This window comes from Ictidomys tridecemlineatus, chromosome 5 (assembly GCF_052094955.1).
Source record: "Ictidomys tridecemlineatus isolate mIctTri1 chromosome 5, mIctTri1.hap1, whole genome shotgun sequence".
NCBI classification, from domain to species: Eukaryota; Metazoa; Chordata; class Mammalia; order Rodentia; family Sciuridae; genus Ictidomys; species Ictidomys tridecemlineatus.
In genome coordinates, this window is record NC_135481.1 from 174227171 (window position 1) to 174250675 (window position 23505).

The following is a 23505-nucleotide window of genomic DNA, read 5'->3' on the forward strand; positions in this document are numbered from 1 at the left end:
GACCTTTTTCCACTGACTGAATCTGCCAGCTTTGTCATAATGTGCCTCCCTCCCCCTCCGCAGCAGTCAATATCAGTCACTGGCACTTTCCAGCTTGGCCCCTTCCTTGCACCAGGAACCAGCATTAACCACAGGAAGGGAGGCAGAGGAGCTTCTGGAGAGACCCAGATTCTCAGAGCTGCAGAGGGCTTATGGTTTCAACCAAGGCCACCTGAAAAAGGAACTTGGTTTGGTGCTTCCCATCCCAAATCTCCCAAACACAGTCGCCTCCCCAGGCTGCAGCATCTACCATGGTGTTCTCTCTAGTGGCGAAGGTAACTGCAAATCTGGAACATGAAAATTACTGTCACCTTGACCATTAAAATCCAGAATGAGGACATTGGAGTTCATACAGGTTGCTTGGAGGGAATTAGCAGCAGCCATCCTGAATGCTTTGGTATATGACAAGGGTCCCACTTATGGTGCCAAACCACAGACTAGGTATGAGTGGGGAGGTGCCACCAGCGGCCTCTAGAACCCATGCTCTAACCCCAGCCCTGTGTGCAGGCATTCAGGACTCACTCCCTGCCCTGCCTACCTACATTCAGGCCCTCCAGAAGAGTTTCTGCTTCATTAATTAGCACCCATCAGAAGAGATTCTGAAACACCCAGTTACACCCTGCCTCACCTATAGTAGTTTGCACAGGGCTCTGGGATTTGCACCCAGCCCTGGGAGGGGAGTGCAGCCCCACTCCATCTATAGCTGATGCGGTCCAGACAGGCCAGCATCTGGCCCAAGGCTAGAGAGAGTGCACTGATCTGATTCTAGGCTGGGGAAGGAAGTTTCCAGCCCCCGGTTTTCTGTTCTGGTGGCCGAGATGAAAAGGTCCTTTCACCCAGAGGGGATTCTTGGGATCCTCAGCCACTAGTCCCAGGGCTTCTTAATTCAGGGCGTTGTTCTCCACTGGAGCATTTAGGGTCATCCCAACATGGCTGGTGTTAATGGGCCCAGCCTAGCATGCATTGTAACACCTGGGATGTGTCCCCGTGGAAAGACACCCCAAATCCACCAGTGAAAGGGCAAGTTAAGTATTCTAATGCCGATTCTCTAACAAGTGCAGTCTAAACTAGTCCCCTGGGACGGATGCTGTTTGGTCTTGTTAGCCATGCCAACATCCCTCTCAACAGATCAGGTTGCCTCCTCAGGAGAGAGCCTGGGAGGAAGTGGCCTGTGGGGCAAGCACTGGGCATATCTTCATGCTTTGGATGACATCGTCAGAGTGCCTTCCAGAGGGCCAGCAGCCCTGTTTGCCCACCAACAGCACAAAGCATATCCTTCCCTGCCAGGGCCTTCAAGATAACCTGGTGCTCATTCAAGAAATGCAGCTGGTGAAGACAGTGGGTTCCCTGCTGCTCCCTCTAAACCAACGCCCAGGGAACTGCTGCCTCCAGACACCCTCCCAGGCCCAGATAATAGGAGATCTTCCTGTTTTCCAATGTGCTTGATTCCCGTGTCTGGTATTCCGCTGTGGCCTCCCAGTCCCCTCTTCCTGGCCAAACTCTTCTCAGGCCAGGCCAGGCCAGAGAAGCAGAGTAAAAAAAAACCTGCCCTCGGATCATGGACCTTGCCACTCTTGTTTCAGTGGCCTCAAACCTCTCACCACATCCCATCAGCAAGTCCTCTAGGGGCAGCTTCAGATCCGCACCAAACCCAGCCAGTTCCTCCCCTGGGCCACCCTCTATGAATCACTCCTACCCAACGGTGTCCTCCTCATCTCTCCCCTGTCCTGCCTCTGCCCCTGCCCTCCATAGTCCTCATGCCCACCCCTTTCTCTGCAGCCCTTAGGAGCTTCCTGTTTTCCCTGGAAACTTTTAAGACTCAAAGAGCCTAAGGACCCAGTCCCTGTCCCCCACCCACTTTCCCTGTGTCTTGTTTTATTTCCCTGGTTAGCCTCCCCATCTGGTACAGTGTACATTTTCCATTCGTGTGTTTCCTGTGGCTCACCTCTGGAAACTAAGCCACCCAGGCAGGAATTTGTGCTTTTTTTTTTCTTTCTTTTTTTTCCTCCTTTTGGTATCAGGTATTGAACCCAGGAGTACTTGAGCACAGAGCTACATCCCCAGCCCTTTTATGTTTTATTTTGAGACAGGATCTCACTAAGTTGCTTAGAGCTTCACTAATTTGCTGAGGCTGGCTTTGAACTCATGATCCTACTGCCTCAGCCTTCTGAGCCTCTTACAGGCATGTGCCACTGTGCCCAGGACAACAGGAATTTTATAAGTGTAAATAATACTTGCCATTGAATGAGCTCTTGCCAGGCACTGGGAACACTTTATCAAGCATGATCTTATTAAGTCTCGACCCTCCTGTGGCAATTGCTTTTATCCGCCCGCCTCTTTTTCTTTCAGTAATGGAAATAGAACCTGGGGCACTCCGAACTTGAGCTACATCCCCAGCCCTTTTCTTATTTTTTTGAAACAGGGTATTTTGCTAACTTGCCAAGGCTGACCTCAAACTTACAATCCTCCTGCCTTAGACTCCCAAGACACTGGGATCATAATGTGTATCTCCATAAATGACCATTTTTATTGACATTTCACAGAGGAAACCAAATGCCTTATAGATAGCAATCACCCTATACATCAGATAAATGAACTGAGAATCAGAGAGGAGAAAGTTTGTCAACAACATGCCACTAATAAATGACAGAACTGAAACTCCATCTAAGAGCTATTTAACTCCATCCTTATGCTCTCTGACCCAGGAGCTTATTTTATTATTTATTTTTGAAGACGGGGTCTCACTATGTTGCCAGGGCTGGTCTCAACCCCTAGGCTCAAGTGATCCTCCAGCCTCAACCTCCCCAGTAGCTGGAACTACAGGGATGTGCCACCATTCCCAACTACGAGCTTATTTTAAACCAGGTTCTGTGCAAACTTCATGCAGTGGGTAAAGGTCAGGCTCAGCAGACTGCTGGGTACTGATTATGGGACCCTGGAAAGTTCCTAACCTGACCACCCATGTGACAGTATACGAAGAACTATTTCCTTCTCAGTTTGACTGAGACCCTGAGAAAAGAGGAGGCCCAGCATCCCTACAGTCCAAGGTGAGACGCCGCCCACACAGGCTTACAAAGACGTCGGAAAGCCACTGTGTGACTCTGGCTCTTGCCTCACACAAAATGCAAAGGATGGGGTTGTAGGTCAGAGAAGAGTTTTCTTTGAAGGAAGCTGCTAAAGGGCACTGAGTCCACAGAAAAGGGGGAGCAGTATTTACTTCTCTTAGGGATTACAAAGGTACCAGACCACTGCCTCATGCCCAGCCATCTCAAATGGAAGAGGCTGCTGGAACAAAAAGAACTGGGGAGCCTAGACCCCGAGAGTCTACAAGGCCCAGGGACATAGCATCTCCAGTGGGCTGGAGGCGGGGTCTGCAGAGCCAGCTGGACGGACTGCCTTGAGTCCCTCCCTGCAGGGACAGAAGGACCTGGGTGGAGGATGGATGTCTTACCCCAGGACTGAGACAGAAGCAAGCAAGTAGTCAGAGACGCGCACTTGGCCTCCTCCAGGGAAGTACGGGGGAGATCCCCCACAGTGGACCAAGAACTGAAGAGCCCACAAATGCTCCCAGAGGCGGGCTTGGAGCACCCGTCCTGGCCACAGGGAAGCCAGCAGGTCCTTCCCTACCCATGCCTTTATTTTTTCCTACTCCTGCAACCCTGGCCCTCATGGATCAGGAGAAACTGTGCCCCTAAATGAAGTTCAAAATCTTGACTCTAGCATGGGAATGGCTTTTATTAAAAATTATTTTAAGACAGGCAATTTATTCACAAGATTCAAATTCACAATGTAATAATATTCACAAAGTTCTCCCTTTGCCTCTTCTCCTGCATGAGAAGTCCCCTACCCTCCCTCCCCACAATGAATTTCCTGGGTGTCCTTCTAGAGTTCCTAAATATAAATCAATACTCTATGTCTAGTCTAAAGCATTTCCACATTTTAACACCTCTAAAATCAGATACATCATGTGACCAGGCAGGCCCGACATCACTGAAAACCATAACATTCATTTTGCCTGTATGTTTCCTTTTCACCTATGCCTAAAAGTGACATATGATATAATTTCATGTCTATATAAGTAGACAAGCTCTCAAATATAAAGAGCTAAGCATTGTGCCAGTTTGATCAGCAGTGGTCTTTCTTTATTAGTGTCCCATAAGTTAATGCTGATTTTGTCACCCCTGGCATCTACTGTAATGATTCCCTGGCAAATGGCAGCCTGCCTACCTGTCCACATCTTTTTTCCACTTAACAGTAGATTTTGGAGATAGTTTGTTGGGATAGACATGTGGGTGTCCCCAGTGTTTTGCTCTTACAGATGGTTATGTGAAAGGGCAACTTCTGTGTGCAAAACTGTGGAGAAAGAAAATTCCAAAATGTGGAAATGCCAGGTCAAAGGGCTCACCAACTCCCTCCTGCCCTGGGCTTAAGCCTGTCTTTCCCAAGATTCACCAGCAGAGTGCACTGTGAAGATTTGTTAGCCAGGTAAGTGAGGGACAGATTGCTCTTCTATGAATAAAGACTCCATTTATGGAGTTCTTTTCTGTACCTCGTTACTAGCTGTATTCTTCCCATGCATTATCTCATTTAATCCTCAGACCGACCCCATAAGGCATAAGCTTGGTTACCATGGCCATATATAAGTATAGGAAAAATACACACACACACACACACACACACACACACACACACACACACACACACATATAAAACGTTTTATATATGTGTGTGTGTGTGTATAGTTGTAGATGGACACAATACCTTTATTTATTGTTTGTTTGTTTGTTTATATATTTATATATGTGGTGCAGACCCAGGGCCTCACATGTGCTAGACAAGCATTCTATCACTGAGCTACAAAAGCCCCAGGTACCTTTTTTTGAGAAGTCAATCATATATTTCTTAAACAAATACACAATAAGTAAGGGTGTTTCAACATGAATATGGAATAAACAACTACAAATATTCAAGGGCAAAGAATGAGATGTGTCCAAACTTCTTCAAAAGGAAGATCTTGGATCAAGGGATAAATATAAGCAATCAATAGGCTGTGGGATAGTTGTACAGTATATCACTTATTTCACTGACTTCTTTCCCCAGATAAAGCATTCGCACTTAACAGTTCCCTTCTTCTGAAAGAAGATATTATAGCTTAATACTTTTTGTGAACAACTTTTTTGTGGGGCTATTAGGGTTTGGACACAGGGGTGCTTAATCATTGAGCCTCATTCCCAGCACTTCTTACTTTTTATTTTGAGACAGGGTCTCACTAAATTGCTTAGAGCCTCACCAAATTGCCCAGGCTGGCCTCAAACTTGTCATCCTCCTGCCTCAGCCTCCTGGGTGGCTGGGATTACTGGCATGCACCACCATACCTGATGTAAACAAATTAAGTGTCATATTTTCACGGCAAACTCTCCACTGCACCAGCAATATATGTCCTCACACTATTGGGAAATAGTCTAAAGTTAACAATCTGTCTTACCAAGAAAATAGTCTGTTTGTTCCTTGGCTATATTTCTGCCTTCTACATTAGTGATTCTCAGGAAGTGAGGATAAAAGAGAGCATATTTTCGAAAGACGGTGAATCATCACAATCCCCAGCAGTTCAGATACTACCTCAAGAACAGCCATCCTGAGCCCCCAGCAAACCACTTGCAATCAACCAGTGGTACAAGTTGGAAATGAAGCGTGTGCCCGGGCAGGAAAAGCCGGTGGTAACTACTGTCTGCATGAAGCAGGAAAGCTGCTTTAAGCCGACAGAAGATATAAACTCACCGCATAATACTGACGAGCACCAACCACATTTTTAATTATCACAGTATCAGAATTGTTTCAACCACGATTCAGTGTGATGTTTAAGGACAATATGTATGTATACATATAAATACTCAATATTATCATAATTAATTAATAATATTAATTATTAATATGACATTAATTATAATTAATATACTTGTATTATATCGATGCAGTATAATACATATAAATATACATATGTGTATTGTATACTTTCTGTGATGCATTTTATCACATAGTAAGGAATGCTAAGGCAGTAGCTCTCGATTCAATAATTTATCACATGGATACAAATCCATTCAATAAGTTAAAAATGATTTTTAAAAGCTCCCGGGGTTCTAATGGCCGAGCCAGGACTGAGAGCACTATTCTATAGGCAAATGGCCTGGCACCTGCCAGGCTGGCCCGGCCACTTCATGGGCTTTCTGCGGCTGTTCATTATAAATGTAGTGGCTTAAAATAACACAGCTAACCCTAACTGGGCTACTGTCAAGGCACCCACAGAGCCATGTTTCTCTCTGTATTTGGGGGGTTATATCCATTTCCTTGTCCTTTGCAGTTTCTGCCAACTCATATGCTCCTTGTCCCACCGCCTCCCTCCTGCATCTTCAAAGCAGCCCCATCAGGTAGAGTCTGTCTCACCTCGAACCACTCTGACCTTCTCCTCCTCTTCTGTGAACCTCTTCCACTTTTAACGAGTCTTGGGATTACACTAGGCCCACCTGGGTAATCCCACGCCCTCTCCCTGCTCTCTGGTCAAACAACCTTTTGCCACATAAAGTAACATAAGCAGGTCCAGGGAGGATGAGGACATCCTGGGATGGACACTCACCTGCCTGTCAGAGCTGAGGTGAGAATGAAGTGTGTGCCAAGCACACAAGGGCACATGGAGGGGGGCTGGGGATGTGGCTCAAGCGGTATGCGCTCGCCTGGCATGCGTGCGGCCCGGGTTCCATCCTCAGCACCACATACCAACAAAGATGTTGTGTCCGCCGAGAACTGAAAAATGAATGTTAAAAATTCTCTCTCCTCTCTCACTCTCTCTAAAAAAAAAAAAAAAAAAAAAAAAAGGGCACATGGAGGGCACCCTTGAACTGATTGGGTCCCGCTGGTTCCCATCTTTATCAAGATCCAGCCAAGATAGGTTTTACACCCCTTTCGGAAATCTTAAGTCACAAGTTCAAGGCCTTGGTTTTCCACACTACCTAGGTGGCCAGGAGAGTTAATTAACACGATGTTAATAGGCTCACCTGTCACACGGTTGGCTTCCTATGAAGGGCACTTTTCGTTGGGAGCAACTCGTTCTACAGATCACGATAGCTGGCCTTAATAGCAAATCTTGCCCTTGCTTGAGTGCCTGCATGCCCAGTCTAGGAATAAAATTGGGAAAGTCAACTGTGGACTTCAGGAACAGATTGTCAGTCCTGATAAGAGAGAGGCGTGAGCATGAAAAGCCCGGGCCCCGCAGGGACGGTAGTGCACACGTGAAATTCCAGCAACTTGGGAGGCTGAGGAGGAGGATTACCAGTTAGTTGCAGGCCAGCCACAGCAACTTAGTGAGACCCTATCTCAAAATAAATAAATAAATAAATAAAGAGATGGGGGTTTCACTTGGCGATAGAGTGCCCCTGCGTTCAGTCCCCAGCACCAAAAAAAAAAAAAAAAAGCTTCTCCCCTTGTTTCCTGTGTAGGGTCCTCTCCTCTCCTTTGAGGAGGGGATGCTGGGAGTTACTGCAGCATCCTGAAAGCTTGAAGGGAGACCTCTCCAACATGCTGGGGTGACAGGTGGAAGCGTGCAGGGACCCCAAGGTCTTTGGTGGGTGATACCAAACCAATCCTGGGCCGGCCTGCCTTGGTCTCTGGTTCCAGATGTAGATGTGATACTGTCAAGGCCCCTCCTTCAGCTGAGCACCCCACGGCCTGCAGCTCAACACATCTGGAACACTGCTTCGGCCCTCTTGAGAAACGGGACACTTGTACACACAGACACATGTGTCCCACGCGCCTCTCTAACTTTATAATGGTCTCAGCACAGTCACAGGGGCCCTGAGCATGACCAAGCCTTCAGATTTCCCAGCAAGTGGCTGCTTCGGTGGAGAAACTCCCAGTTATGCCCCATGTCGTTCTCCTTCCTCTCTCACTGTGGCAGAAACTCCATTTTTTGTTTCTGATTTCTGCAGTACTGGAAATCGAACCCAGGGGTGATTAACCACTGAGCCACATCCCCAGCGCTTTTATTTTTCATTTTGAGATAGGGTCTTGCTAAGTTGCTTAGGGCTCTTGAAGTTGCTGAGGCTGGCCTCCAGCTTGTAATCCTCCTGCCTCAGCCTCCCAAGTTCCTGGAATTACAGGCATGCACCAATATGCCCTGCCAAAACTCCAGTTTTTAACCCAAATAAAGAGTACATTTCCCAGTGTTGCCATACAGCTAGGAGTAGTCAAGTGACAAAGTCTGGCCAATGAGATGTGTGGGTTGTGCTGGAATGCAGATTACCTGGAGGCTGTCTACACCAAACAGGGTCACAGCCTAGGAATGGAGTGAGCGCAGCACCACCTTGCAGACCACAGTTCCTACAGCAGCTCAGACTCCTGTACAAGAGAAGCCCTGGTGTCTTTGCGTCTGTTTCAGGTTGACCCATGTATGGCCTCATGAAATTCAATGTTTAGCCAAAGCTGTGAGAGGGTCATTGGTGGAGGCCCAGGAAGCCATCACCACGGAGGGACACTCTTGGCAACAAAGACCCAGAGGGAAGAATTTGAGTGCGGGGCTCTTGCTCTGTCCGGAGCAGCTGAACTCTCAGCAAGGGAATAGATAAAGGGCTGCAGGAAGAGAGGCCAAGGGGAGGCCCTGGGAGCCATGATGGATGATAGCCGATGTCCCAAGAGGGCCCAGCACATAGTAGGTACTCAATAATTAGTTACTGTTAACTAAACTCTATTAGTCATTCATATGTCCATTCCACAAATGTATGCACCTGTTCGTACGCGAGTCTGGGGATGGGCGGATGGTTCGCAGCTAACAATAGCAGGGCCAGCTGCCGTTTATTGAGCACTGGATACACACCAGGCCCGGCTTGCATGTCACATGCATCACCTCATTTCGTCCTGATAATGGCCCTGAGAAATAGTGAGTTAATCCCCTTTTACAGATGAAGAAGCTGGCTCTCAAACAGCCATGACCTGCCCGGGGTCACGGAGCCAGCCGGTGGCAGAGCTGGGATTTAGATCAGACCCAAGGAGACTCCACAGCCCCTTGATACAGTCAGGCTGCTAGCGCTTCCCTCCCTTCCCAAGAGGCAGGAGCTCAAGGGGCAGAGTTAACACAGACTCGGAAGTCAGCCCCCGGCATCTGGGTTGGGATGCACTGCTGAACCGCTTGTGCCTCAATCTCGCCATCTGTAAAGCAGGATTTCACGGCTGCTGTTCCGGACAGTGTGCCAGTGCCCTAACAGCGCCAGGATCCTCAGGTCAGATTCTGTCCTGCCCTCTGCCCTGGACATGCTTAGGCCGATAAGTGTCCCCAAAGTGTCTCAACCCTTCACCTAAACTGTGCTCCTGAGGGTCAGCAGCCAGCACTGCTCTGGCACCAGAAAGACCCTGTGGAACTGAAGTACAAGGTGCCGAGCCCTGGAATGATGTGGCCCAGGCACCAGGAGGAGCACACAGTGGCAGGGACCCCCTTTCCCTGGGGGTGAGGGGCTGGTCCAGGAGTCTGGGCCGCTTCCACGGAGGTGTTCACCCCAGGCCTCGCAATGCAAAGACCCAGATGGAACAGCTGGGGTAGGGGTCTGGAGGCATGGAAACAGCGTGGCCTGTTGAGGACACTGGACGTCCACTTGGGTCATAGTTGGATAAAAATCAGATGAGCCCCCAGGGAATCTGCAGTCGGCTGCCCGTGAACTTTCAGACTGTCCCTAAACTGTGTCCATGGGACCCAATGTCTGGGCACCAGCATTTTCACAGAGGCCAAAGCCAGAGCTGGAGTTTCCCACTTGGGGTGCTGCAGTGTGGTCGAGGGCGGGGGGGCCCCCTGGAATGCCATTTAAACCACCAATTTCCCCCACCTTGATCCAGGCCCCACACCCCTCCTGGGCTCTATATGGGGGGAAGGTGCTGGGTATTGAACCCAGGGCCTTGCACATTCTGGGCAGGCACTCTACCACTGAGACGCGTCCCCAGCCCCCAACACCTGTGCTGGCAGAAGCCTCCATGGGCCCCCCCTGACTCCTGGCTCCCAGCCACTCCACTCTCCAGCCAATGAGGTGCCTTTCCCCAAACTCACACCCCAGCCTGGCCCACCTGCCGGAGAGCCTGGAGACAGCTCCACTCCCCAGCTGTGACTCCCAAGGTCCCGCATGGCGAAGGTCCTGGGCTTCCTCCTCTGCCCCTGTCATCTCTCTCCTCCTCCCCTCACCCTCCTCACCCCAGCAAACATGGATTTCCCACTTGACTGGGCTCCCACCTCACTCCCGTGGCCTGAACACTCTTCCTCTGCCCAGTTTCTCCTCCTCCTCCAGGGCAACATCCTCCTCCTGGAAGCCCAGGGCTGAGCCAGGTCCCTCACAGCCTCCTGGTTCACCATCTCCCTGAAGTACATGACCACCTTTGTTTCCTGATGCCCCCCCCAGGCTGTCAGTTCCCCGAATGCTTTTGGGGAGCAGTGATTGGAATTAGAGTCTCAGATTGTCCAGCGACAGGAGTGCAGGAACTCCGTGTGCAAAGGCACGGATGGAGACTGCCCAATGGCTATGGTGACACCCTATTCAAAGGAGGTTCCATGCTTGCCATGGGACTATCATCTTGACCCTGAATTTGGGCACCAGCTGCTGGGGGGTAAAAAAGAATTATGAGCACAAGTTGATCATTGTAATTGGGCCGCCCAGAAGTTGGTCCTTCATCCCGTGTGCTTTGAAAAAAAACTTTCTCATCCAAAAAAATCCTTTTGATGTTAAAACCTATCTAATAAATGTGCTGAGCTAGCTCTGGTCATTGTATCTCTATCGGAGTGTAATGCCCACCTGGTTCCAGCTTCTTCTCTCTCTGTTTGTCTGTTTGTCTTTTCTAATCCCCCATTTCCCCTCGCCAGGTTTTCTAATTAACAGCTGTGCAGGTTGTGACACAATCTGTGCTGTCCAGGGGTGGCCTACCACAGCCTTTGGCCTGTAGGAGCCTGGGTCTCCTCCTCTGCACAGTGAGACAGGGGGGCCTTCCCCCTGGATTGTCAGGAAGGTCAGTGAAGAATGTTTGCATGGAGCTAGAAGCTGTCTCTTAGGGAGTCGGGGTTCCTTTGCCACAAAGAAAGGAGAAGTGAAGGCCAGAAGCAAGCATGGCTTCCTTCTTGGCTAGGTTTTGGGTCTGTTCTCAGGCTGACAATCCAGAGGAGCAGTTTGATGGCAGGTCTTAGGATTCAAGCGTCCAGTCCCTCTGCAGGGCCTCTGGCAGGTTCTCCTCACCTGAGCAAAGCTGGCCTCTAGAGGGTCAAAGATTGGATTAAACTCTCTCATAAACCAGGGGATCCCAGGTAGGGGGACAGAGGGAAGCCCTGGTGGTAGAGGGAACATAGGGAAGGGGCTCCCAGTCCTGCAAGACCAGGCCAGAGAAGACCAGCAAAACACACATAGCCAAGGTGGCACTTCCAGGAAGTCACATGTCCATCCGCCCAAGGGAGGAAGGAGAGATTTGAGATCAGAGTGGTTAGGCGTTGGTCAGGGGAAGCCAGGTACAATGTGCACGTTAGGAGGCTGTGGCAGGAGGATCATGAGTTCAAAGCCAGCCCCAGCAACTTAGTGAGACCCTGAGCAACTCAGCAAGACCTTGTCTCTAAACAAAACATAAAAAGGGATAGGGATGTGACTCAGTGGTAAAGCACCCCCAGGTTCAATCCCTGGTACCAAAAAGAGGGTTTGTCTGGGCATCTGGCTGGACACAGAACTTCCTCAACATGCCCCATGTGTCGGCCTGATGGGCTGCTCCAAGCTCTGGTCTTGGCTGGCCCCAGGTGCCTGGTCTGGGAGCTGAGATCAGAAACAGGGTCCTGTCTCCCCTCCACCTGGTGCACCCACCTGGCTCCTCCCAGCAGTCTCTGGCAGAAGGGATTTCCTTGACTACCTTTCTCCCCACCCCCCACCTGGAAGCAGGAACTCAACTCTCTTTTCTCACCTCCTCCCTGCCCAGTTCTCCCAATTGTTAAGCACCTGCTGTATGCAGCCTAGTGCACTATTTATTTATTCATCCATTTACCAAATGTCTCCCAAGCATTTATCATTGGCCCAGCACTGTGTGTACATAGTAGTGAGTAAGAGGCCAAATTCCCAGGCCTGGGGGAGGGGCACCCGCAGCCTGCAGAGTCCATCTGTGATGGTGACCTGAGTGGCAAAGTAAACAAAGCAGGAGACAGGGAAGGCTGGGAGGGGGTACCCTGTTACACAGGGGGTCAGGCTTCCTGAGGAGGCAGGGGGAGACCCCCACCCAGGGAAAGGCCCTGGCACGGGAGAAGAGCTGGTCTGCTGTCAGACTAGCAAGGAGGCCAGCCCTGCTGGGGAGAAAGACCTGGGGGCTTCACAGGAGGTGAGGGCAGCAGCACGCAGGGCAGGAGGGCCTGGGGAGGATTTGGGATGTGGGCCAGGAGGGTCACGGGCCCTGCTGCTGCTGCAGGGGCCATGGGTGTGGGGTGGAGTAGGAAACACAGGAGGAGTGTGTTGTTTGTCCCTGGAAAAGACACCCCAGGGGCTCAGACGGGGGTCTGGCCATGTCAGGATTTGCCGATGGATTCCAAACTCATGACCGTTGGGGACAGAAGGCATAAGGGAGAGAACCATTTCATGAGTCCCTTCCAGGCCACAGAAGGCGTTCAGAGGGTTTGGGATCAGGACTGACTGTGGACCTGGGGACCCTGGCCCTACTGGCTGCCTCGTCAACATCATCAGGGAGACCACCAAAACCTGCTGAGACCGCCAGATGGTCACCGAAGACCGAGAGGTAAGCTGAGGGCACAGCAGGTCCCCAGCACCCCCACCCCACACCTCCCTAATCCCAACCCCCAGGGGGGCCTGAGCTGTCACTTCTGCCTCTGTGTGTCCCACACCCCGTCCCGACTCTGACCTGGTGAAGTGAAAGGTCAGGGGAAGGGGCCCAGGGCACCTCCCTCTCTGGGCAGCTTGCAGACAGCGGTGACCAGAATGGTGGGGGCCTGTCGCACCCCCCAAGCACTTATGCCCTGCGGCCCCTGGTGGTGGCTCTGACAGGAGAACCCCAAACCCTGGGGCATGCTGGGTCGGCCCAGACGCAGGTGACAAGCATTTTGCCAAGGCAGCCAGCGGGCAGCGGCGGGAACCCCACTGTAGCACCAGAGGACACGGACCCCATTCCCAGGTGCTCAGGGCGAGGTCCCAGGAAAGGTGGCCGGGAACCGAGCGCATCTGAGAGACGCACTTCCCTGCCACCGAGCGAGCGACACTGGAGCTCAGGGGCCGGGCACTGGGGCTGGGGAGAGGTGCCAAGGAACCCCCCAGGCAGGGACTGGATCAGAGCGTCCACTTCTGCTTCTGTGGCCTCTGCAGCGGATTGTGCTTTCAGGTGCCCCTCATCTCTCCTCGTTCCTCCTGCCTCCCGGAAGTGACAACCACTGAGAAAGACTTAGGGGAAAGATCCTGATGCACTCTGGGTAGGGGACAGACGAAGGGACACCTAAATTCCTGTCCCACTCCCTTTTTATGCAAGAGACGTAGGCACAGAGACGGTGAAAGCTTGCCTGAGGTTGCTCAGCTTTGCCCAAAATCCAGAGAGCCAGGACACGCAGCCTTATGAAACAGGTTCTAAACCCCAGCAGATTCGGGTTTGAATGCTAACTCCACCCCTGATTTTCTGTGTGATCCTGGGCAAGTGACTTAACCTCTCTGAACCTCACTTTTCTCATATATAAAACAGGTTGAAATGAGGACTGAAGTTTCTAGCCTGGTTCCAGATACAGTAAGTTCTAGAGAGATAACAGCTGTTATCATTCTTGTTACTTTTAAAAACAAAGATAGTCATTCTCATTTCCTAGCTCAGAGTGCTCCAAATAGCTCCATGAAATGGCACACAGGCTGGCCCAGGAGTCTCTGGTGTTCTAAGAGGACACAGGCTCTTGGCTGGTGGCCTGGGCTTCCCTACTTTTAACACCACAGCTCCTTTGTTCTTCATAGTGTCTATTTTTAGGGCCAAAGCCAAAAGGTCTGATTTACAATGACTTGAAAACATGGGATACTTTTAAAAGTTCCTCAGCAAACATTCTGTCACCGCCTCCACCCACAGCCTGGCTGGCCTTCTGGCAGCTCTGGACAGTGACTGGGGCTACAGATGGAGGTCACTCTCTCTGGCTCAAGCTTTGAAGATCTCATTCCTTGGGGCCTCTGCAGGACCATGGCCCACTTTGTCATTCTGTATAAGAATTCAATTCATCAGTTTGTATTCTATCTTCTGGCTTTTTGCATAAGTTTTCCTTAATACCAATGTGGTTAAAACATGTTCAGAAATACCCGGGTTCAGATGGCTCAGTTGCTGAGGTGGAGGCCAAAGCGACGTGGGAGTCAGTTAGAGAAGAGAGGGCAAAGGCCAGCCCCTAGCTAGCAGGCCACCCCTGCATCCGCTGCTCCAGCAGGGCCAGGCCAGAGGGTCTGGATAAAACTGCTCTGTGTGACCTTCGGCAAGTCACCCCACCTCTGTAAGCCACAGCGCTCGCTGCCTAACATTGAGCTTTGGGGGCGAGGTGATTGTGCCCATTGAGTGTGGATCACATGGGCTCGACAAACATGAAATTCCCAAAAGCTCTGTGCAGTATGTGCAATCACCATCCCCTTTCCAGATGGCAAACCACCAATCAGGCGTGCCTTCTCCAGCCACGCTGCTGTGAGTACTGGAATGCGTTTAAACTGAGCCATACCTAAATCTCTACCTCTAGTGGCTCTTATCCCCAGGTGTGCCTTAGAACTGCCTGGGACAGGTGTACAAAACTCAAGTAGGTGAGTCTTGCCCCCAGAAATTCTGTCTCAGTCTGGGGTGGCGACAAGGATAGGCCTATTTGTTTATTTATTTGTTGGTTCCAGGGGTTGAACACTGAGCCACATCCTCAGCCCTTTTTAGGTTTTATTTTGAGATGGGTCTAAGGTGCTTATGCAAGGGTCCGGCAAACGTCGGAGGAAGAGACCACCAAGAGACCGGCTCATACAAAAGCAAAAGGGGGTTTATTGAGGATCCAATCCAGCGCGCTGGGGCTCCAGGCTCACTCAAAAAGGGAGAGCGGCCAAAAAGCCCCGAGCAGGGGTTGAGCAGTGCTTAAGTACACTTTTGGGGGAGGGCGGGGGCTTTGCATACATCAGAGCAAATCATCATGAGGCGCGGGAAAACTGAACAACAACCCTCAAACACGATTAGTCCATTCATTGGCGGGAACAGGTCAGGCGGGGGTGATAGGTCAGTCCTAAGGAGGGGGGTACATTCAAACTGATTGGTTTGGGCCCTGAATGCCTACGTGCCAAACTGCACAGGGTCCAGGTTATTTAACAACTAAATGGTCAGTACCGGGCATTGTCTTAACTGCCTCAGGAATTTCAGGTTCTGTGTGCAGTTCAGAAACTTTACAATACCTAGTCCTTTACATTTTAACTCAGGCTTTGCAGCTTAGAAACTTTACCCTTTCACTTAGGACCTCACTGTGCTGCTGAGGCTGGCCTTGAACTCTCGATCCTTCTGCCTCAGCCTCCCAAGCCACTGGGATTACAAACATGCACCACTGTGCCTGACTGGCAAGTGCCTTTCAAATAAACAAACCGTTAGGTCGATGGAGGTGGCTAAGGAACAAAGCACCAGGCAACCCAAGCGCATTCAAAAGAACCACCCATCAGGCCCTGATGGAGCTGCCTGTCAATCAGTGGGCTCTCCTGGCCAATTCTGGATCTTAGCCAGCTCCCCCACCCACCAACCCCAGTAGGACAAGGGACTCCAAAAACCCCCTTTTCCTGTCCCAAGCCCTCCCTCCCTTCCTTAAGCCCAATAAAAATTCCAGTCCAGTCCAGCCCCTGCCCACTTCTCCTTAGACCCACTCCATTGGTCTGAGGGTCTGAGGGTCCTGCCCGGGAGTGAAATCTCAATACAGCCTCCTTCAGCAGCCTTTTAAAATCTGCCTCCTTTTGGTCGCCGCTGCCTGACCTTACACAAACAAAGAAACAAACCAAAAAAAACTTTCCAGGAACATTGGGAGGGAGGTTGATGCTGGCTGCAACAACCAGACCCTACGGTCCCTGAGGCTGACACAGGAAGGACACCACCCCCAGACGCAGTGTTCCGAAGATCATCGCGCCAGATCTGACGGAGCTCTTCTTCCGGCCACCAGTTTAAGAGGAAGGCCGTGGACAGAGGAACACGTTAAATACCACCCCAAAGAGGACGTTCTCCAGCAAACCCGAGCCCCATCTCCCATAAAGGATGGCCCAAAACAGAGAGAGAAGGAAAGAACAAATGGAGGTGGAGGAAGAGAGAATAGGAGAAGGGCCTCATATGGAGCAAGAGACAGGTAGGACAAGATCCCACCCACGTGCAGCCCAGGACTCAGGCGAATTCAAACCAACCCACGGTTAGATCCTGAAACCCACCTTGAAGATCAGGATCAGGTCCCATTCCCCCCATGTTAAGACTAAACACCCAAGAAACACCAAGGCAAAACATTGAGAGAGAGAGAGAGAGAGAGAGAGAGAGAGAGAGACTGAGACTCCTCCAGAGAGAAGGGGGTCCAGAGCCAGTGCCCCAAGGGAGTAGGGGTGTCCTGCCCCTTTAGAGATTTTAGGTTTCCTTTCTTCTCATTCCTCCTCCTCTCGTTTCACCTATTTGGTGACCAAATGGGCAGGAAGAGAGCCACCCAGGGGGCACTCATTAACAGCTCCTTGCTGGAGGAACAGTTCCCTAGAGGCCTTGGTCTTGGGGTGTTAACATTCTAAGTCCTTTTGAATCGCCCCCACCTCCCTGACCTGATCATTCATTATCCCCCTGTTAAGGGAACCCCTACTGCTGTGAGGGGAGATGGACGATGACCACTGTGGCTGAGAGGGGGCCATGTGGGGCAAGCCAGCAGTTGGGGTTTCCCTTTTAGGAGTGTTTCGGGTCCTTTGAGGGGTCCAGGTGAAAGTCTGGTTAGTGAACACGGGTTGAAAGGTTATCTGAGAGGCGGGTGCCGTATGAGAGCAACGAGAAGACCCGAGTACCGGAGTGAGAGTAATATAAGATACATGGCTCAGCATCTGGGACGTGTCCGTGACTATCGTGGGGATAGAAACCAGCAATTTTGTGCCAGTCGATGTGAGAGCTAAGAAGCTGTTCTCGTGACAAGGCCAGGGGGACATGCCCTCTTGAAGGGAAAGGGAGGAACGAGAGACGGGTAAGCCAGAGAGGAAAGACAGAGACCAGGCAGAGACGTACACGAGAGTTTGTCAGAGCTGAAGAATAGAGGCCAACTCTCCATAGAGCAGAGAGAGGCGACACAGGCTTGAGTTCTGGGACTTTTATGGGGCAGGCTCAGGAATCAGAGCCAGGGGGGGCCTAATGTGGGTGGTTAGGGGTTGAGTTGGTATGAGGGGTGGTGAGCCTTTCTCAGAAAAGCCCTTGGGCAAGAAAGCAAAACTTTTTCCTTAAAATGGCGGCTGTCACTTAAGATGGCCAATGGCCGTCCAGATGCTAAGCAAGGACCTTATATTCCCCCCCCCTTTTTGGGGGGGCCCCTTAGGGAACAGGGACATAGGTCAATCTTCTGTAATTGTTTCCTGCTGGGAAGGGGAGGCATTTGAATCATTGGAACTATGACAAGGTAGAGTGCTGGTGGAATGCTGTCCTCGGTGCCCCAATTTTGGTGAGGGATTGGTATTCCTGTGACAAAAGCTGGTTTATAGTTTGGTTAGAGACTTTTTGGATCTGGTCTTGAACAAATCTAATGACACAGGGGGCGAGCATTAACAGAAGGCCTGTGACAAGGAGAGGGGCCAGGAAGGGAAGTGCCCACTGGAGAAGGGGTGACTGAGCTGCCATCCTTCAGCAGACAAGAGCTGTTGTTTCTGACATTCAAGGTCCTGTTGGAGTTGTTCCATCTTGTCCTTTACTGTGCCAGATTGAGTGACACAGAAATAGCATTCCCCCGGTAGGTACAGACAAAGTCCGCCTTTTTCAGTCCTAAGATCAAGGCCCCTTGGATTCTGCAGAACCACAGCAGCTAAAGAATCAAGCTGGGGTTGTACGGTTAGTGTGGCTTGAGCAAGCTGCTGTAAGTCTCCTGGAAATTGGAATGATATTCCCTGGGAATGGTCCCCCTGGGAGGCGAGTGCAGAGTGAGGGAGGAGGGCAGAAATGAAAAAGGCAAGGTGGGCACTCAGGGTTCTGCAGTGTCCTCGTGGTTCTCAGGGACTGGAGGCAGATTGGGGGTTCCGGCCTGAGAGGAAACGCAACTTGAGAGGGACGGTGGGTGTTACTGTATAAAAGGGGGGAGAAAACTGTTTTAAATGGGAGTTATGAACCCAATATGGGATGCCCTCAAGGCAGGCCGCCAAGGGAGTGGTAAGATGACCCCCCCATAGGGGTCTCCATTTTGTGGAGGGTTGAGAGGAGGAGGGGAGATTTGGGGGGAGGCTAAAAAGTACCAGGTCGCCAGGAGACAGAGTGGGAGAAGGGGAAGAGGCCGAACTAGGCTTTGCCAGAAGAGCATCACTGTATTGCCAAAGAAGGATCCTAATGTATGTAAGAAGGGGCCAGAAAAGATGAGGAGCAAGGGGTAGTGGAGAAGCAGAGGGCGGTGAGCTGAGCAGGGAGACAGGCCGTCCATATAGAAGCTCAAAAGGGAGATGTTGAGTGGCCTGTTTTGGAGGTCCTGTAGCCTAAGAAGAGCCAAGGGCAGGAGTTTAGCCCAGTCTAAATGGAATTCAAGGGATAGCAGACATTGAGGGAAGCTCCTTTTGCCAAAGTGAAGGCTCTGATGAGGGCAACAAGTTCATCTGCTGATTGGACGTATTATTGGGGAGGAGAGCCCCTTCCACAACCGAGGTTAGAGAGACTAGGCATACCCTGCCTGATAACTCCCTCCTGAGGGACGGAGGAGCCATCTGTGAACCAGTGTATGCTGCCTGGAGCAAGGGGCCTTCCTGTAGGTGAGAGGGAGGTGGAAGAAGCTCCTCCAGAGTCTCAGTGCATGAATGGGTAGAGATAAAAGGTGACAGAGAGGTAAGAACTGTCAGCCCTTGTAGGTGAGGAGCCCCTTTAGGTGATAAGGAGCCAGGATGGTGAGTGGGGCCCCAGAGGTGAGTTTCTTTGACTTGTTAATGAGTAGCAATGCTATGGCCCATGTTGGTAGCCAAGGGGCCCATCCCCAAACAGTAGGGTCAAGACGTTTGATAGATAAGCCACAGGGACATAGGTTGTCCTCAGCATGTGTCCTAGGACCCCTAGAGCAAATCCGCGTTTCTCAGCCATGTAAAGGTGAAATGGGCTGTGACGTAGCTTCAGCATGGCCATGGCCAGGGAGATTGCTGCCTAGGGCTTTACAATGTACTATGCCAATAGAAGAAGGGCGGAGGGTTCTGGGTCCCTGGTTTGTCTAGAAGTAGGGTCTCTGGAGGAATCCAGAGCTTTAGTGGCAAGTAGAAAACTGGGAGGGGGAGCAAGAGGAGCAAAGAAAAGGTTCAGAGTGGAGAAAGGAGAAAGCCTGCATATAAGGAATATCCTTCCATTTTTCTGAGCGTTCGCCAAAGATTTCATAAAATATCCAGATCAAAGGTGCCATGAGGTGGCCATTGTCCAAGTCATAGAAGGGCCATGACTGAGTGGAAAGTTGAAATAGTCATGAGCCAAACCGAGTAGGGCCAAGTGGGTGAGGAGGCAGCTGAGGGTGAGAAAGATGGGATTCTGGATTGGGAGTCCCCCATGGCAAGTTGGAGTGCTGGAGTGGCTCGAGGTAAGCGTCCCCAGCTCTAAACCAATGAGAGTGAGAGGGGGACAGCAGTGAAAAGGCGTCATCACCCCCAGTTCACTGGTCCTGGGGCTGAAGGCTTTCTGGGCCTGGGAGAAGGGAGTCATCACCCACTACTTCCCTAGTCCCAGGCTTTGCCAGCCGAGGGTCTTGGTGCCTGACCAGGACTTTTGTGAGCTCTGCTGAGGAGCTGAGAACTGAGACTCGCCCAGGGGAAGGGATGGGAAGGTCAAGAATCTTGGTGCTGGGCCAAGATCTAATTTAACTTTAATCTCTAGAGAGGAGACTTGTCACTGCCATCCCTAGGAAGTAGGCTTGTGGGGAGGAGGGGAGGGGAAAGGCTAAATCACTTACCCAAATGACACCGGTGTGTGTGGATGGAGAAGAAGGGCGCTCAGTGAATGCAAGAAGGTGTGTAGTGATTGTCCTGGGCCCTCAGGTCAGGGTCCCAGAGCAGCTCAAATCCCCTGAGGGGAGAGCAAAGTTCATGGGAAAAGGGATCAAGTCACTGCACCAATTAAGGAATTTGGCACAGGACTAATCACACACACACACCTGAGATAAGAGCAGCAGCAAGGAGGGAGAGCAGGTATTGTGACTGGGCCAGAAAATGGAGGGGGTTTTGAGACAGAGGTGAATGGGCTTGTGGTGTGAGGCGATCCCAGACAGTAGCAGACAGAATTGGAGATGGCCCTAAGGTAAGGGTGAGGTTCAGGGGAGCAGTAGACAAGTCTGCATGGAAATGTATATGAGGGGGAAAAGGAAAGTGTAGCCCCCAAATTTGTGAGAATGTCCCTTCCAATAAGGGAACAAGGCACTTTGGAATGACCAAAAAGGAGTGGGTAAAAATTAGAGAGCCAAAAGCACAAACAAGGATAGGCGTCTGTAAGGTTGGTAAGGTTCACCCTCTACCCTGATAGTATAGGTCACAGAAGGAGTAGTAGCCCCCAGAACACCTTGAGGACTGAATATGTGGCCACAGTGTCTAGGAGGAAGGAGACAGGCCTCCCTGAAACATGCCGAGTTGTCCTGGGTCCCCGTAGAGTGATGGTAGTGATTGGGTGACGGGGACCTGGGCCTTGTCAGTCCTCTGTAGCCAGTCCTAAGAGTTAGAAAGGGGATCAGAAGGGCCAGAAGTCCAGGAGCTGTTATGGACTCAGGGACAGGCAATGACCCAATGTCCCTCGTGATGGCATTTAGGACAAGGGCACGAAGGCTTGTGAGGCTTGGGACATGTATGATCCCAGGGACCCATCAGACCACATTTAAAACAGGGTCCAGGTGGTCCTAAGGGACCCTTCCACGGAGGGGGTGGTGTGTGGCAGTGGAACCAGGGACAGATGCTGAGGCCAGATGGATGGCTTGATTGAGCATCTGATATTTCTGGCCTTCTCGTCTCTCCTGTTATACACCTTAAAGGCCACCCCCAGAACCTCAGCTTGGGGTGTTAGAGGCCCCCTCTCAAGGCGCCTTAGTTTGACTTTAATATGAGGGGAAATCTGGGAGAAAAAGTTGGTCATTAGTAGTTGTCTTCCATCTGGAGTCTCAGGGTCCAGATTAGTAGAGTGTAATAAAACCTTGATGAGGTGATCTAAAAATATTGAAGGGTGTTCATTCTTATCTTGGATGATTTCCTGGAGCTCTTCATAATTGATAGCCTTATGGGCTGCCTTTCTAAGTCCTGCCATGTGGCAAGTAATGAATTGGTTTCTACTAGTTATAGTAGAATTATAATCCCAATTGGAGTCCTGATCAGAGACCACTTCAGTGCCGATTGGATGTACCTCATCAGCATACTCTCTAGCTTACCCCCAAACTCACCTGCGATCCTGGTGCAGGAGGGTGTTAGACAAGATCATATGGACATGGTGGAAGGTCAAATCGTATGACTGAGTCAGATATTGAAACTCTTTGATCTATGTGGTGGGACTTGAAGTATAAGACCAAGCCACTTTTCTATCTGTGAAAGATCTGATAAAGAGAAAGGCACATGGACCTGGATTACACCATCCATCCCAGTCACCTTGAGTAGAGGACACAGAGATGCGGGTTGGGCCGTGGCAGCCCGAGAGCCAGTGGCAGGAGTAGAGAAGGGCAGAGGGGCTGAGGGGACAGTTGTTGCGGTGGTGGCTTCATCACAAAGAGAATTGTGGTATGGTGGGGGCTCATCGGCTGGGTTAAAGGAGGAGGAGTCATAGACAGGATCTTCTGTCCCTTTGGAAGCAGGCGTAGAGGAGGTGAGAGCTAAGGGGACTTGTGAGGGAGAGTAAGAGTTGAAGAGAGGGCTTAGAATGTAGAAGGGAGAAGGCCTGATTGTATGATATCTCTTTCCATTTTCCTGAGCCTCACAATAGTTGAAAAGATCCCTGATAATACTGGAATCTGGAGCGCCATTAAGTGGCCATTCATAGTCATTATCCAAAGGATATTGAGGCCAGGTCTAATTGTACAAGTGGGTAAGTATTTGCGGGGCTTAGGTTCTGGGGCGAGAGAGAACTCAAAACCTAGGACCTAAATAAAAGACCAGTGATAGGATGGTCATTTCCCTGGACCCAGGGTCATTTAGGTCCATGAGAAACATGGGTCTTCTCTGGAATGTCCAGTAGTGGGTGTGGAGAGTGTGTTTGGCAGAATCGAGGGCCTGGTCCCATGATGGAATTTGGATTGGGGCCCAGGGATGCTCAGTGACCCTCAAAGAGGGATGTGGGCACACTGGGGAACCTGGTTTCAGCACCAAAATGAAGGGAAAGCAAGGAACAAGAGACAGATAAGCGAGAAATGAAAGATGGAGACCAGGCAGAGATGCACACGAGAGTTTTTGTCAGAGCTGAAGAATAAAGGCCAACTCTCCATAGAGCAGAGAGAGGCGACACAGGCTTGGGTTCCGGGACTTTTATGGGGAAGGCTCAGGAAACAGAGCTAGAGGGATCCTAATGTGGGCGGTTAGGGGTTGGGTTGATATGAGGGAGTGGTGAGCCTGTCTCAGAAAAGCCCTTGGGCAGGAAAGCAAAACTTTTTTCTGAAAATGGCGGTTGTCACTTAAGTTGGCCATCCAGATGCTGAGCAAGAACATTATACTGCTACTGGGAAATGTAAATCTTTAAGGATATTGTTTACATTGTCAGAGTTATCAGGAATATAAACATCACACTTAGTTTTTATAATGTCACAGATGCCCCCATAAGATATGGTTAAGAAGCTAAGGTCATCTGATTTTTGTAAAATGCCTTTCTATTGGCATAACCTCTGGTTTAGTAGAGATCCCTTTATTTCTGTCACTTAAGGCTAGATAAACATACTAGCAAACAGATCAAGTCTGTCTTTGTAGGAAGATAGGAAGATTTGCAGACCTTAAATTGACTACAAAGACTTCTGTCTCTGATACAGTCACTTTTATTTTCTAAATTTGTTTTAGTTATACAGGACAGTAGAAGGCACTTTGATACATCATATATAATGGAGTATAATTCCTCATTCTTCTGATTATACATGAGGTAGAATCCCACTGGTCTTATAGTTATATACATACATAAAGTAATAATGTCTAATTTATCATACTATCCTCATACCCCCTCTCCCCCTTTCACTCCCCTCTACCTAATCTGAAGTAACTCTGTTCTTCCCTACCTCTTGCCCGCCATTGTGAATTAGCATCTGCATATCAGAGAAAACATTCTTCAGCTTTTGGT